This window comes from Vicia villosa, unplaced genomic scaffold (genome assembly GCF_029867415.1).
Source record: "Vicia villosa cultivar HV-30 ecotype Madison, WI unplaced genomic scaffold, Vvil1.0 ctg.000025F_1_1, whole genome shotgun sequence".
Taxonomy (NCBI): domain Eukaryota; kingdom Viridiplantae; phylum Streptophyta; class Magnoliopsida; order Fabales; family Fabaceae; genus Vicia; species Vicia villosa.
Genome location: NW_026704957.1, coordinates 374,278 through 389,760, shown reverse-complemented (window position 1 = coordinate 389,760; position 15,483 = coordinate 374,278). Strand labels below are relative to the sequence as shown.

General features: G+C 29.9%; 1 long non-coding RNA gene across 1 annotated transcript; it reads right to left on the bottom strand.

Annotated features, from left to right (window-relative positions):
* Positions 1-304: 304 nt before the first annotated feature.
* On the bottom strand, positions 305-1,034 carry LOC131622147 (uncharacterized). Its single transcript, XR_009289769.1, has 3 exons — positions 782-1,034; positions 541-596; positions 305-439 (listed from the first exon to the last, which is right to left on the bottom strand). It is a non-coding gene; the product is annotated as an uncharacterized LOC131622147 (long non-coding RNA).
* Positions 1,035-15,483: the final 14,449 nt, after the last annotated feature.

The following is a 15,483-nucleotide window of genomic DNA, read 5'->3' as shown; positions in this document are numbered from 1 at the left end:
CAAACCAGTCTTGAATTGTAAAACCAATAAGAATTATTACCGTCTCGCTGTCGAACACGGAATCGCTTCAGCTCTTACCATAATAACAACTGTCAAAAAGGTTCTGACCATCGTTATATAGGATGTCTTATATAACTCAAAACTTCAACTTCATGATTAAATTTTTTCCTTCCTTGAGCTGCATTTGATTTCAACAATTTGATAGTAGCCTGCGTATGATCAAGTTCACATCCAATAAGAAATATATTATTATTAGAACAGTTGCTTGTTATTAGACAGGGAAATGCAGAATCACAGTTTCTATCAAGTTTCAAGTGCTTAGTTCTCTTCCATCCAAATAATCATTTAGTACACAAAAGCATCAATCTGAGTCCATATGAAAATTTCAAGTTTGTTCAACCTGTCTGAAATTGTTTTCTCTAAGTCAATGAAGAGTCCTCTGAAATCCATGAGACACACAAAATCCATTCAAAACCAAAGATTCACAGGGAGAAGAAAAGAGATTGGAAACTAATGCATAAAGAAAAAAAATAAACTTACTGAAAAATAAACTTTTCGTTCCCGTCGGCTCTTTCATATTCATTCTCGTTCCAAACCTAATTCCAACAGAGGGAAGTATAAAAAGAAAATGGGAAGAAAGAAAAAAAATGGTAGCCAAGGATAACACAAAAACATGTTGAAACAAATTATCCGAAAACGATATCTCAATATGATGTATAATAGCAAAGCTGAAACTAACAATTAATTCTATAAAATTGAAGTTAGTGAGAAAGTAAGTTACCCAGAGACACCATCAGCAACAACCATAACTCCTCCATTATAGTTGCTCACAAAAAAGCATCTTCCCCACCTTTCTCATTATCTCGTACATGTCGAGAAGAATAAGCAGTTTTTCAGGTGACCTATTGCTTCTGGCAACAGCCTCTCCAAAACTAAGAAGCATTGCCATACAGCAGAAACAAAAACAATAAAACTAAGGAAGTGATGAACCATATCCAAGATGTATGTAGAGAAGCAATAATAAAAAAACTGCATCAAATAGAAGAAAATTAAAATTGGTCAGCTTCTCTTCAATTTCTGCAAGAAATTGGTCAGCGCTAACTTCACAAAGGCGATAACAGTTGTTACGTTTGAACTGGTGTTTATTCATACCTGCATTTCATTCAAAACAACATTAACAACAAAGAATCTCAAAATCAGTATATGATTCGTTTGAATCAGCAAACCAAAGGGCCAACAACAAAACCATAAGTTTATTTTCTGGACACTATAACAACAAAACAACAATAATGTCTAAACCTTCATCCTAAAATACTCAAATAATTAGAATAGAAACAATGTCCAAGTTAACCCATACCTTGTTAGCTTCAAACTCAGCGGTAGAACTCGATTCAGTCTATAACCTGAAAAATAAACCACAAAATCATCAAATAAACCACTAAAACCCTACCTACAAATTCAAAACCATAAGTTTATAAGAACCCTAACTACAAAATCAAAAGCCTAAGTTTATAAGAAAACCAAAGAGAACTCATACCTAGTTAGCTTCATAGCTCAGCGGTAAAACTCGATCCAGTCTATATCCTGAAAAACAAACCACAAAATCATCAAATAAACCACTTAAACCCAAACTACAAATTAAAAACCCTAACTTTATAACTGATTATCACTATTTGAAACCCTAAAAAATCTGAATCCAATCAATTCGCACACCGTAAATCGATTCAGACACCATTATTGTTTCAGATAACAAAAGAGAAAGAAGGGAGAAGAAGAAGAAGAGCAAAAGGAAGAGGGATATGGAAGCAAGATAGAAGCAGAAAGAGAAAAAAGAGAGAAAGAAGGTTGCTGTAGAGAGATAAGAGAGGATGTTGTAGAGAGAAAAGAGAGAAAGAAGGTTGTTGGGGAAATTTTGAGAGAGAGAGAGCGTGAGGAAAAAGAAAGTGAGAGAGAAGAAATAGGAAATGAGTAGAAAATTGAAATATGCATATATAAAATGATCACTTTAATATAATAATAATAAAATCTGACCAAAAAATGAGAAAAGACAATAAAAAAGCAAAATTGGGTAGGTGTTGGCAAAAGGGCAAAGGGCATAATAGTATTAACCAGGTACTTGTATTTTCTTATTTTATAGATTTTAGTTTACATGTTAAATATATTTATAAGCTTTAAAATTAAGTTTCTTATAAATTTTAGAGAAAAAAATATACACAAAAGGTGTAAAATAATTTTATACTATTAACCAATTATCATCATATATCGTTATCACGTAAAATTATTTTGATATTTTAAAGTTAATTGTGTGACATGACTAATTGATGAATTTTTATTAGATGACAGTGTAAAACTATTTTACACAAATTTAATTTATATAGTTAAATATGTTTATCAAATTTAAATTCATTTATAGTTCAATCTTTAAATAATATTGTAGCTTGTCACAATTTTTTTATTATTAAAATAATATTTTTAAAATAATTATTATAAAAATAGATAAAATATTTAACTATAATTTTGGTCATTCTATTTTAAAATATTTATAAAATTAATTTCTCTATTTTTAATTAAAATATTTTTGCATTTAAAATTAACAATGTATCTATTCTTATATGAGTCACTTATAAAATGTGATAAATCATTAAATAAAAATCTTTTATAAAATTTTATAAGTAAAAAATATAAATTATGAAAATGGTACCCAAGGATTTTAAGTGCAAATCGTCTTTCATAAACAAAATAATGCAATTAAATATAGTAAAATTCATTAAAGTTATATATTTTTAGGTAAAATTGAATGATATTAGGAATAATGAGTACTTTAAAGATACTATTTTAAGAGTCTAAAATGGTAAGATGATAACAATTCATCTCTTGAACTAGTTTACACAGAATACAAAGTTCTAATTTTAAATGCGACCCCTACAAATAAATGATGAGATTTATTCGGTTATATGTTCGAATTTTGAGTTTAAAAAAACTATCTAAAATAATATTTTTTATTAAAATTTGTAAATTTAATATATTAAAAACTAAGATGATTATTTTAAAAAAATATTCTCTATTAATTTATATTTTTTATAAATAAATTTTATTTTTTAATTTTATTAAATAAATAATATATTTAGATTATATATAAATTAGATACATTAATTATTTAATAAATTTAAAAAATAAAAATTATGGAAGAAGTATTATAGAACAATAGTTAGCAAGTGATTACATTGGATAGAAGAAATTGAGCTCAAATATTCCTTTGTAAAATCTAATCTTAATCATTATCAAATGAATTAAACAAGATTAACACATATACTTTTTTTTTTGTGACTTTTTTATGGTAGCGTTCACGTGATTTTTTTCTTCATGTAATTTAATTTAATTTTGGTATATACCCCACTTTTTTTTGTTTTACTTATTGCAATGGATGAGACCTCACAGAAAGGGAAGGATGAGTAATCATTCACCACCTAGTGTGAAGGTCCCAATAATAATAGTAAGGCCCTTCCCTCACGATAATATATTATATACCCTTGCATGAAGGTTACTCGGATCCATCTTAGAAAATAATAATATGAGATTTTTATTTTTCCGGTCGATCTAAAATCCGTTTTAGCATGATAATTCTCACAAATTTTTTTTTTGGAATAAATAATTCTCACAACTTTATTACTTATAAATTATTATAGTTCAATTTTTAATATTTTTTTAAGAATAATCATTATTTTAAAAAAAATTACATAAATAATCAATGTTTTAAAAAAATTACAGAAATGACAAATCTTTCACTTATTTTACACATTATCGCCATTCTAGGTGGCGACTACACCTAAAAAATAGACCAAGTTGCCATCCTATGTGGTGGTGATAACATTTAATTTTTTTAAATTGTGGTTGTTCAAAAGCGTCGCAAATTTATTATTTTTTTTAAAAAATAAATAAATTGTGACGGTTTTGAACCGCCACAATTTAAAAAAGATAATTAAATTTGAAAATTGTTGCCACTTGGGGTGACGATTTGGTCTCTTCTTTAGGTGTAGTCGCCATCTAGGATGACGACAATATGTAAAATGAGTGAAAAAATTATCATTTTTATAATTAATTTGAAACGTTAGCTATTTACATAATTTTTTTTTTAAATTTAGTTATTTTAAAAAAGAAATCTCAATTTTAAAGCAATATAACACTATTTTATCAATTTAAAACAATGACCTCAATCAAAGTTAAGGGACAAGATGCACACATATGGCTCGACTCTTCCTTCTATTATTAATACTTTAATCTATCTCAAATTTGAACCATTGTCCATTGTAACTATGAGATGTTATCTATTTTGTATATGAGAACTTTAACAACCCAGTCTTTTAAAAGACGTTTTATTTAGTGGAAATGTATGAATTGTTATAGGTTTAAATAGTCAGATGATCCCTGTAAGTTAGCGTATTTTTTATTTTCGTTCTTGTATTTTTTTTCTTGGAAATGATCCTTGAAAGTTAATTTTTTTTTGGTTTTGGTCACTAAAGTTAAAATCCGCAGGAAAATCTGAAGGAAAATTCGCAGGAAACCTTCAGATTTTCCTGCAGATTTTAGTTTTAGGGACTATATCCAAAATAAATTCAATATTTAAGGACTTTATCAAAAAAAAATACAGGAACGAAAACCAACAACACGTTAATTTATAAGAACCAACTGACTATTTAAGCCATTGTTATATATAAATTACTACTAACCTCAATTTCTAAATAGTATAAAACTATTTTGACCTTTCTAAATCTATATTAATTATATTTATAATAATTAATACTACATCTCTCAATGCAAATATTTTATTTTGTATAATACTGATAATTGAAAAAATATATTTGATAAAGATAAGAAAGTAGAAATATATATTCTTTTATTTATATATTTTTCTATATGTGCAAAATGCTTAATAACTAAATTGTATACTAATGAGAAGGAGGGAGTGAATGACGATATATGGGCCAGGGAGTCTTCATTGCAATTTGCAACATAGAGTGGCATTTCATCCGTTTTCATGGATAAGAAGTATATTTTTATTAAAAATAATCAATTCCACACTTATGTTTGGTTAGTTTGACAAGGTGAACTACTAACTTATTACACAACTTATAAAATTTATAGCATAGAGGAGTGCTAGCAACACTCTCTTTTCAACACTCTCTCAAACACTCACTTTCTTATTGGTTGAAACATATATGGGTCCCTCACTTTGAAAATAGGTCCCACATAAAGTAGTAGGACTCACACATGTTTCAACCTATAAAAAAGTGAGTGTTTGAGAGAGTGTTGAAAAGAGAGTGTTCTTAGCATTTCTCTTATAGCATATATAGCATATAGTAATGTGATTAAATTCACAAGACTTTGTATGAATTGATGTCTCTCTTTAATTATTATACTTTTATTGTTCATTGCTGTGATATCTCTAATTATTATATAAGGTGTATTTTTGTTTTTTAAGTCTAATAGGCGAATGGTCATATAATAAAAAATGGTCATATATTTTTAAAATTATTTTATCTCTTTTAATAAATATAATATTTGAAATTTTACATCTTGTCCCGTTCTAAAACTAGAATTAATATGAATTGATGGTGAATGATCTCAAACTGATAGTATTGATTTCTGACACAGCGGGACGGGTTAAACTTACAATATTAATAATTCAACGTCAAAATCAATTAAAATTTAAAATGAGTGTAATAAAAAGTAGAAGTCAAAATAGTATATCTTGAATCATGTATGATGATTTTTATGCTTTGGACTGTTTGAATGAATTTACAATGGACTCAGCGAGGAGCAAATCTACATATATGAACAAGGGGCTTATGCCCCCACAAAGAATTTATGCTTACTTAAAAAATATGTTATATCTTTTATTTTCTCCCCATTAAAAATAGTTATTGCCTATATTAGCTACCTAGTTAAAAAATTAATGACAAAAGTTTTATAAAATTCTAATAGAATATGTTAGTAATAATGTTATTTATTCTTATAAATTTAATAAATTATTTAACATTAAACAGACATTATAATATAAAATATATTATATTTTAAAAAGAAATTTGTGCTACATATTATTGGTTATTTAAAAAAAATATTTGTAAAATTATGAATTATATAATTTTAAGTTTTATTTTATAAATATGTGTAGACTATTCTTTTGCCTCCACCACAAAAAAATTCTGGATCCACCACTAGATTGTGCCTTTAGTTGATACAGAATAATTGCACCCAAAGCTTATAGAGCGGGTATTAGTCAAAGAAGTCTCAGACGTCGTGACCGACCTTTGACGATGCTATTCACTCATAGTCAGAAGTGGAAACACTTTATATCAGTTGCAAAAATAGTGGGGAACATGCATATTAAATGCCTTCCCATCATTGGAACGATACAATGCTATTCCCTAACGTGTAGCTTGAGATTGCAAATTAGGGCATAACGCATTTTATTGTGCATTCAAGTGCACTTAAGTTTGTTTACATTCTCTAGGAGGAATCCAGCCGTAAATTCAGTATCAATTTCGTATTTTTTGCATGATGAATTGATTATTGCTAAACGGTTTAAAATATGTGGTCTATATATTTTAGAAGGTTCAAATGTTTTTATTCATTCATCGTTAACTAGTGGAGGCTTTCATGACAAGGAAGGACTATGTGATTTGAGTTTAAGGCGTTATGAATGCCTTGAGAAAGTTTTAGAGGAGTATAATGAATTTTGCAGAAATCAAGGGATAAAAATGCATGTTACCGCAGAGTTGTTATTGAGTTTTTGGGGAATAACTTGGTAGAAAATTTCTTCATAGGAAGAATAGTGAAAACCAAGGGAGAAACCTGGTAGAAACTATAACGGAGAACACTCAGTTTGAGGTGGAGTTTTCTACTATAGATACAAGTAGTAGTGAGAAAACGGTTACAAAGATATCTGATTATCATTTGACTCATGATAATGTAAGGAGGATTATTGTAGCATCTCAAAGGGACGGTTATGCTAGCCTTGTATATTATGTTTTTAATGTGGCTGAAGGAATGCAAAATAAAAGAAGAAAAATCTTTAGGGAGGCATTTGAAAACACCCGGAGTCAATGGTGGTTGAAAAATCATACTTGTAGCCTTGTTAAATTGCCTAGTCAAAAAACGTAATTGGAAACAAGTGGATGCAAGTGGCGAGATCAAGATTCAAGGGTTGTTTGAATTTGATCAAGGTTATTGATTACAGTTTCAACCTGGTAGAGAGCAGTAATATTGTTGATGGTTAACTTGGTATCAACACAATTTAAAGTCAAGGTGGAGATTGTTAAAGTATGTCTTAAAACCTTTGTTGATGAAGAGAAATAAAATATGTTTCGAGATTGCCAAAAACCAGAAAGCCGAAAAGTAATCTAATTCGAGCAATTTACGGATATCGAGTTCGATCGATTCGGTTCATTGATCCATTCATTAATGTTGAAATATTTTATATTAATTTGGAGATCATATAAATTAATATAAAAATATATTATAAGATATTTATAATATTCTAAAAAATATTATAAGATATATATTTTTAATATTTTATAAAATACATATTTATAATGGTCTAAGAGATATTATAAAATTATATATAATATCTTTTATTCTAACAGTCAAGGAGATATGTTTTGAGTTTCGTTATGGATTTGTTGGATTTTGTCTATTATAAATATGTATCTCTTCTATTATTTTAGTGTGATAATCTTAGAACTTACAACAACAAGGAAGAATAAGGGTTTAGGGAATTCCAAGGGAAAACTTAGAAAGACAAACGTTTTTGGAAAACCTTCTAAATACATTGGATTTGAGTGATTCTTATATTGAGAGTTGAAGAGGTTGAGAAACAATTGGGTAGAAAATAGAGTTTGTTCTTTGAGAACGACGAATGTTCTTTTCTTGTAACTCATCTGTAATTTCTTGTAACAACTTTATGAGTATAGTGAATTGAAGAGTTGCTCTCTCTCCCTGAGTATATCGTTTGATCAAACTGGGTAAACAAACCTTCGTCTTTTATTGTGTTATATTATCTGTATACGAACTATTATTGTTGTAGACCATTTATTTTGATTGCTACTATTCTTTGCCTCACAAATTGATATTGAATTTTGTTGTAACTCACAACAATATTGAATATAATTGATTTTGACAAAAATTAAATCTGGTAGAATCGAAAAAAACCAAAATCAAATTCACACTCCAACCTTCTAATCGATGTAATTTTTGAGGGCATGCAAGGCGGACTACTGCACATGATCTCATATTTATCAAAGTTAAATTATAGTTAAATTATTATTTATTAAATTAAATTATTATTAAATAAAATTTTATATTAGTTTTGTTATGATTAAACTATAACTAACCAACATATTACCTCTAAAAACTTAAGACGACCTTTGCAGGTGACACTGTTTGAATGTGAAATTGTTATTTTCCCGTTAATTTATTGTTTACTCAATTTTTGTCTCCAATGAGTCAAAGAGTGTAATATGCTTTTTGTTGCACTTGAGGGCAATTACAGTAGATCACATGCTTAGCCATAAATAATTATTAGGAAAGTTAAGAAGATAACCTCTCATTAGCAAATCTCGTGTAAAAAGAAAATTCCATGGATTGATTCGTTCATAATTGTAGTTGTTTTAGGGGGGAAAATGCTCATAATTATTCTTCTTTTTAAAATTTAAGATTATATCAATTACTTTTTTCGCTCTAATTATATCCACATCTTATCAATTATTTTACATTTGTATTATTAAAAAACTTAAGTATAATAAAAATACACGAGTACATATTCAAATATGTGACATCTCACTTCTTTATCTTTAAAAAATAAATTTAACCATTAAATAACTTGACAAAAAAAAAAATACAACATAATTAAAAACAGAAAAATGAGATCGGAAAGGGACGCTAACTACTTGATAACAGAAATGACCTCCGAATTAGATTAGACAGTTCAGTTGATGAGATACTAGAAAAAGAAAAGAAAATAAACGTTAAGTATTGGAATATTTTGTTATATATTTTATATAATTATCATTTTAATATATTATATATAAATATTTATTTAATTATATTATATATTATTAATCAAAGCAAAGTATCCAAATTCTTCTATAAAGAGCTAAAAGGGAAATCAATCAGAAACAACCAACCTAAAATCAACCAACCATAATAATTTGTTGGTGTGATATCTCTAAATCTTATATTTTTTTTTTCATCTTTTCCGTTTTTAATCTCTAATTCTACTCTCTCATTAAAATCAACCAACCTAAAATTATTTGTTTTTTAAAAGGTTTTTTGACATCTAAATACCTCAATTCGCTCTCTTCTTATATTTGGAGTCGCTTATTCAACGATATAAATTTAAATATTGAGTGAATGTTATTGATGGCTTTTTTTATAAATAAAAAGAGCTTTAATTTGGCTATCTTACTCTCTCTCTCTCTCCATATATATATATATATATATATATATATATATATATATATATATATATATATATATATATATATATATATATATATATATATATATATATATATATATATATATATATATATATATATATATATATATATATATATATATATATATATATATATATATATATCACCATTCTCAATATACTAAACACACCAATGTTGCTTATTTTCCCTCAAATTTGAGAAGTGATAACCATAAGAAGTCTCAGTTGAGCAATAATCACAAGCAAACATGTGCTTGTTACCCAATTCAATTGGTAATAGAGTTTCATTACTCTTTGTACTTATTCCTAATGTATAAATTTTGTATCCCATAAAAAGAAAAAACTCTCCAAAGGTTTGAGTCATGGGTAGCACTTGCGGCCAAGCCAACCCTATGGTCAAGTTTAAACATATTGGGAGAGTCTTGTCCAGAATCACTCTCATGAAAAACTAATATCAATAAGTGTATGTATTTCTAATATTTTTTATACATCTATGTGTCTTAGATCTTAAGGTTGTAAAATTTATATGTTTGTTTTTGATGTTTTATAACATGCTTATTTTATTATTAAGTTGTTGTAATATAGTTGTTGATGAGTATGATAGTTAGTCGAGGAGTTGACTAATAGCCCTCAATTATAAATTTATTTTCATTTTGATAACGTTACTCAAGAGTGAATCTTTAACTTATCTAAAGATTATATAGTTCCTCAACGGTGAGTTCTTTAACTTATCTAAAGAGTATTGAGTACAATATTGCATTTTTGAATGGACTACTAAACTAAAAAATGTATAAGTAAAAATAAAGTTTTCTTAAGTCAGTTTAGTTGATAGTTGTGCAGAGACATCACATGAAGAGTTGCGGATTCGAACCCAAGACATCTTATTTGTTAATCTTTAAAGGTGAACTCTAGCCACTAAACTGCTTAAACAAAAAAGATAAATGATAAATTCGCAAAAGAATAATTATAGAAAAAAATCATTTCTACTAGCTAAAACATCGTGAGCTATAAAATCTAGCCTTAATCGATTATTTATACCGGTGATGCTTGGTTCTTTTGGTTGTTGGTCTACATAGTGCCTTACATTTGAATTGTTTCCGTTGTCTCGTGACATTATAATTATTGGACACAAGTAAAAATTTCAAATTATCACATTTTAGAAGTTTTTGATTGATTTTAATACTTCCTCAATCATTCGTGAACCTAAGAGACCTGAGAAAGATGTTCTAATCTCTTACTCAATTGTTTTAATTTTGACTACCCTTCATCTAAAATGGAGTTTAGTGAAATTTTAATTAAATTGTTTGTCGTGTTGGATTAAAAACTTATAATATTTTTAAGTGTAAGCAAAAAATATAAGAAAATATGTTGTTGTTTACGATGTTGAACGAAAGCTTGTGATCAATCTAGACAAACTTTATTACTAGTAATGAAAATGAAGCTCATAGTTCTAACGAGGCATGTATTACATAAAGATGAGGATCCATGACTACTAAACCATAGTAAGGTCTTTACCCCACAAGTGAGTGTAGTGGAATAGAGAAGATTCACACCATGAAGTAAAACTTGTGATATGAATGAGCTTGAGAGGGTTTCACTTTTTACAAGTTGAATTTTATTCTCTCTAAAATATAAATTGACGGGTGATTAGAAAACCACTCGTGTCAAGATAAAAAGAACAATAGTGTATGGAAAAAGAGCAATGACAACAAAACTAAATAGCTTCAACCAACAATAACATAACAACCTTTATAAGGAGCAAATGCATGATAAGCAAAGAACAAGATAAAGAATGAATAGGAGCAAATTCACTATTCACTATTGTTTACTCAATTGGATCCAAATTAATTTATTTATAGAAGAAAGAAATTTTTTTTATCCATTATTTAAATATTCTCCATGAATAATTCATAATTTCTATACTTAATCTTATTAGAAAATTTCTAACTACATTCCATGGGTTTCTCTGAAAGCAACCTTTTTTATTTAACGTTGTTTTGTTCCTTAGATGTATCTACAGAAACATTTGACGTTAAACTGGCGTCAGACCCCTTCCCTCCCTCATTCTTCACTTTTCATCTTCTCAAACTCATACTCTCTTAACCCCAAAAATCAATCATCCCCAATAGTGCATTTCTTTCTCCTGAGTTCGACCGACATTGTCAACATTAACTATCAACGCATTCCATCAAGTTCAAAACCATATTTAATCGGTTAGTTTTCGACATTTCAACTTATTTTAGAGTGTTTGTATAATCGAGTTAAAATTCGATATTTAGATGTATAAATGATTGGATAGTTATAGAAGTATAGTTTAGAGACGATGTAGGTGATGTTTGATGTATACAACGGTTGATCAAGCCACAAAAATGAAGTTTTTGAGTGCTTGAACAGTGGCCTTACGCTATTGTTGAGTTTCTGAGTTTCAGAACCTTTCGTAGATGCATCTACGGAAGAGATAAATGTTAGGGCATTCCGTAGATGCATCTACGGAAGCACCATAGTTTTTTGAAACTAAGGTACTTCAGTAGATACATCTACGGAAGAGTATTTTTTTCTTGTTTATTTATAAATTCTTGTTTATTTAGAAACAAATAATATCTAACTCGATGCTATTTGTATCACAATGTAGACATTATGGCCTACGGCCTGGATAGGGATATTCATGGGAGCGACTGAAGCTGCGTCGATGGGTACATCATCTGGTACTGCAGAGTGTCACACCCGTACATGCTTTCCGCTGCACCTGGAGATCCGCCCAGACCAGCCCACGAGGAGATTCTGCAGACTCATCAGGCTGAGTTGGACCACACTCACAATCTTCTTCCTCGGTGTCGTCAGATAGCTGACACGAGCTTGATAGTCATTACAGATGGTTTATTCTCTAATAGGTCAGCACCTTGCGGGTGTGGCAGAGCTGCCCTAATAAAATCTGTCTTAAGCTTTTATAATTGAAAATATTTTATTTTAGAAAATTTCTTTACCCACCTCCCTATGGGGGTCACCCCCAGCGAAATTCCCAATTTACCCCTGCTTCGGAGATTCATCTCCGAAGTTTTTTTTTTTATAGATTTCGGAGATGCATTTCCGAAATGCATCAAAATTCATTTATTTTTTACAATCAGGTAAGAAAACCATTACAGGACTCAGACGGTTACCTTCTAAGAAATGTGGTAACACTTTCCTACTTAAAAGCCTACGTAACAAAAATTGGGAAGCTCCACAGCCACGCGCTAATTCCATTTTGTTACTTACAGTACGTAGTACGTATTTTTATTAAAAGAATAAAAAAACCTTTTGAAATTTCGAAGTTCCCTTTTCCTTCTCCCCACCACTCTCAGACGGTTAACTTCTAAACACTTTCCTATTTAAAAGCTTCTCACCCATTTTTCTTTCAAAATATCCCAAATCATTTTCGATCCTAAGTTTTCTTCTTTGCTTTAACGTTTTCTATCTCTTGTTACTGCTTTCATCACAATGTCTCGCCGCGGTGGAGGAAATCATCCCGAAAATCGCCGGAGTCAACCATCTCCTGCACATTCTCAACAATCATCCGTCAATGCTGCAGGATCAGGCCGTGGTGGTGGTGGCCGTGGCTCTCGCGGTGGACGTACCTCCGGTTCTTCTTCCTCCGGACATCCACCTCCTCCGTCATATGCTCCGGCCCCAGTTACCTCTCCTCCGTCTGTTGTTGCAGCTCCGGTTGTTCGTCCATCTGTTTCAGCGCCGTTTGTTCCATCTGTCGCAACGCCGATTGCTTCCTTGAGTTCGGCTCTGATCTCCATCGAGAGCCTGACTGCCGAAGTTAAACAGAAGGCTACTCTAGAGTCGGCTCCGTCGTCTCAGAAGGTGGTTAGGTTCCCTAACCGACCTGGTTACGGTCAATTGGGAAGGAAAATTCAAGTTCGTGCTAATCATTTTCAGTTGCGAGTGGCTGATAAGGATCTACACCACTATGATGTAAGTATAGTTTGCTCATAAGTTTTTTGTTGTTGTTTATTATGTTGGTAAGTTACAATGTGGTATGGATTTCTAGAGGATCAGGACTTTCTAACCTGTTGCAGCGTCTCCTCCATCGTCTTCATCCGATTAAATAAAGCGAATCGTTCTTGTTTGTTATTTTTCTTCTGTCCAGACCTTTTTTCGGAATTGCATTTCCGAATTCCTCCAAGGGGGGTGAATTCGGAGATGAACTTCCGAGAACACCACATTTTCAGAAAAATAACTTTATTTCGGAGATGCATCTCCGAAATCAATATTTTATATTAAAAAAAACACTTTTTCGGAGATACATTTCCGAAAATACCTTTTTTTTTTTAAAAGTACATTTTCGGAAATGAACTTCCGAAAATAGGGGTATTGTGGTAAATTCACCAGAGGTGGTCAAGAAGGTTAGGAGGTGGGTGAAGAAATTTTCTTTATTTTATGACATATAAACAATATACATATACTAAATTTAACTTGAAACGTTTTTATATTATGTCTTTGAAAGTAGCCTTTTTTCACGGTGGAGTGAGTTGGAGTATGAACAACATAGGAGTGTAAGCACATTTAGAGAGAAAAAATTATTCACCAATAAGGTGAATGTAAGTTTATCTTTGAATTTATATAACTTATTTAGTTAGACAGTTGTAGGAGGTATTTGTTGAGATTAGAATCATTGTGGTCTAATGCATACTATTGCAGAGTAATTCCAAACAACTTTGTACCAACATCTTAAATTGCCGCGAGCTACTTATACCATTTTATCTTGTATATTATTGCTAGTTATCTTACACATTGGAATTTAATACGTTGAGAATCAAATGTTCTTTAGATGATAAGTTTTCTAAGAAAAGTTAATTGGTAACTAGGGAATAAGACTCACAGAGAGTAAAAACTTGGTATTCTATACAAAGGATCAAAATATAGAGTTTGTAGCATTGGGTTAACAAGAGAAAAAATGACTTATTAGTGAAGCGCTTTAAGTAGAAACTAAAGATGTAAGCCACTAGTCAGAGAATAACATAGCAAAGTCTTTAGAAACACATCCAAACGATATTTAACCGAATGTGTTCCCTTAATTACTTAATGATCAATATGACAAACCTATGTTGCCAAATGAATCTTATGTTTAGTTGATCGCTTAACATAAGTAGTTTTGCATGTTCTTTCTATGGTAAAATTTACTTAGAAAATTTTGAAAGGCTCTATATACATGTAACAAATGTTAGAGAATAGAATTATTCTCTTACATCTAGTTATCAACAAAATCAAATTATAGGTCATTGTTCTTCAATTCACTTCGATTCATCAAAATCTTCCATGAGAACACTTGTCTTCGATGACAAATGTTTGAGGATCATGTGAACTTTGTCATCTAATGATCTATAAGAGTTTGTCAATCTTAATTATATTTCTAAGTCGTGTCCATGTCCTAGTTTAGAGACTCTAGATTATTTTCTTAGACAACTCTTTTTAGGAATAATTGACACAGAATTGTATGAGCAACCGCCATCTGATAGTCTTTTGAAGATGGTTGACTCTGATCAAATATGCTTATAAGGTGTGTCCACCTTTTTGATCCGCTTTGTTTCCTAAGACTTGGACGTTCCCGCTTTTTTTTTTGCAAATTGGACCTTGGGCCAATTTAAACCAAGAAGCAGTGCAATTGTTTGTAAAATAAATAAAATTAAATGTTATGCTAACATGTGGATCTAATTAGAGAAATCAAAAGCCAAAATTGTGTTTTTAAAAAGAATAATTTTAATATTCCTAAAAATTTAAATGCACTAATTTTCAACACAGAATTTATAGATTAATTTTCTTAATCAATGTTTCAAAAGTATTTATATTTAGCATTTTTCTTAAACAAATGAGAGAGGAAGGCAGGAGGATGAAACACAGCTCGTGGCAGGAGGATGAAGCTTGTGTGTACGGAATTGTATAAGGAAAAATGGCATGTCCTACTAGCAACCTCACAAATTTTTTGACATTAAAGTGCAAAA